The following is a 2527-nucleotide window of genomic DNA, read 5'->3' as shown; positions in this document are numbered from 1 at the left end:
AATGAAAGGAAAGGTGGCTGCAGAGAGCCAGCAATGCCAGTCAGCATGCCCCATCTCCTTTGCTCAGGACTCTTTAGTAAAATAACTCTGATAGCAGGCCAAATTGTAGCCTTCTGAAATTCTTTTTGGCATTTTCATTATTGATTAAACAGAGTGTGTGCTGGTCTTCAAGGCAGCTGACTGTACAGCCAAAATGAGTTGCTTAACTCTGCTTACGGTTTTGCAGAAGGGAATCAGATCCTGTCTGTGCTCATGGTGAAGGGACTTGTTTTTCCAGCTGAACTTTGCTCCTCAGGTTCCGCACATCTCTTCCACCCCTTGCAGCTGTTTGCTGGTGTGCACTGTTGATTCTGCACACAGCACGGCAGGTTCATCAGGGGGGCATCTCCTCTTTTAGGTAACCTCCCGGTACAGTAAACATCTGCTGTGGAACTGGAAAGACCTGGTGCAAGCCAGTTTTTAGTTTCACTGAGCACTCTTAACTTTTGATGATTACCTTGTTCTTTTTTTTTCTTTTCTTTTTTTTTACATAATAATATTTTTATTATATTATGTTATTCACCATACAGTATATCCCTGGTTTTTGATGTAAAGTTTGATGATTCATTAGATTACCTTGTTCTTAATTCCCCCTACCAAATCAGAACCTGTAGAAATTTTGCTTTTTAAGAAAACCCTCATTTTTTATGTTGAAATATTTAAAGTAAATTTTAAACAGTAATTTAACATTTTTAGTATGCATTAAAATATTCATTTGCATCTCTAAAAAGCGAGGGCATTTTCCTACGCAGTCAAAATTAATTCTGATTCCTTAATACCCAGTCTGTATCCAAATGTTTCCAATTTGTACCCAGAAGGTCTTTTATGGTAGGTTTGTCAAAACTAGGATCCAATCCAGGACTATGCATTGCATTGGTTCCTTTCTTCCTTTCTTTCTTTCTTTCTTCCTTCCTTCCTCTCTCTTTCTTTCTTTCTTTCTTTCTTTCTTTCTTTCTTTCTTTCTTTCTTTTTTTTCTTTCTTTCTTTCTTTCTTTCATGATTTTATTTATTTATTTGAGAGAGAGAGAGAGAGAGCAAGTGACAGGGGGGAGAAGGATAAGCAGACTCCCCCATTGAGCTCAGAGTCCACAGCATCTGATGGGGCTGGAGGCAGGGCCTCATGACCTGAGATCACAAGATCACCACCTAAGCAAAAACCTATAGTTGGAGGCTCAACCGACTGACCCACCCAGGTGCCCCACATTGGTTTCTTATATATAGATGAGCAATCCCAAGGTACTGAACTGTGGAAGAGACCAGACCAGCTCTCCTATTGAATATATGATTCTCCTGATTGCTTCCTTGTGGTGTTGTTTACCTTATTCCTGTATCACTTTTATTTCCGCTAAATTGAATTAGATTCCACTCAGGTACTTTTGCTGGTATATATCATTGATGGTGCAGTGTTTCTAATACTGTGTCATGACAGGAAACTCATGATCTGATGATTTCTCTTCTTGCAATTAGCAATCTTGATATAAATTTTAAAACTAATTAATTTTATTGAAAAAATAATAACTACCCTTATTAAGACACTAAAAAAGGTATCAGAGAAAAGGAAGTCTTCTTACTGTACCATAGTTTTGTTAGGGTAGGAAGTTAGTTAGGTTCTAACAGGACACCCAGAGGCCAGAATAGAGGAAGTCATGGGCAGCTATCAGGAAAGTCAGAGGCCTGTCATGGCAGCGCTCCACAAGAAGCCAGATCAAACTAGACAGGCCCAAGATGGCAAGTGCCATGACAGGAAATCCTTGACCAAATAAGGAAGAAAAGGCATGAAACCCTGCTTCCAAAAAATTCCTGCTCCAAGAAATGAATATCCCAACCCCTGGGTTAAATCTATCAATAAAAGATAGAAACCCAAACCCCAGGTCAGCAGCTCTGTCTCTCTTGAGTTTACGGGCTCTCATATTTGCTCAGAGGATGTACTTTTGCTTTCATAAACTTTCCCGCTTGTGTTATGTGTCTGTCCTTGAATTGCTTCCTGTGATGAGACCAAGAACCTTTGGTGACTTCTTCGGGATGGGTTGAGTCAAGGCCTCAGGGCCTGGGATCTCCCTAGTTCACCCGGCAACAGTTTCTGTCACTAGTCCCCTTTTCATAGGAGGGAAGCATTCCTCCTGAAAATATTATATACAAAACAGCAGGAGCACACTTTCGTTTAACAGCCTGTCTAGGAGAGCCCTCCATTTCGGTACATGTTGACCTCTAATGTATTCTTCTTAATGGCTCCATGTTTTATCATCCTGGAGATGTTCCTTAATTCACTCAACTAACGTTTCATTATGAATATTTTGGTAATTTCCAGATATAAACTTTTGCACAAATATGAAAATACATATAGGTTGCATTCCTAGAATTGATACTGCTAGTTCAAGAGTGTGTGAATTCTAAATTTTGATAGCTGTGGCCTAATTTCTTTTCAAATAGTTAGTACCAGTTTACTGGTGTGACAGCGTCTTTTCCCCTATACCCCTGTTAATTTTTT

Source organism: Ailuropoda melanoleuca, chromosome 3 (genome assembly GCF_002007445.2).
Source record: "Ailuropoda melanoleuca isolate Jingjing chromosome 3, ASM200744v2, whole genome shotgun sequence".
Lineage (NCBI taxonomy): Eukaryota > Metazoa > Chordata > Mammalia > Carnivora > Ursidae > Ailuropoda > Ailuropoda melanoleuca.
This window is presented reverse-complemented; position numbering follows the sequence as displayed.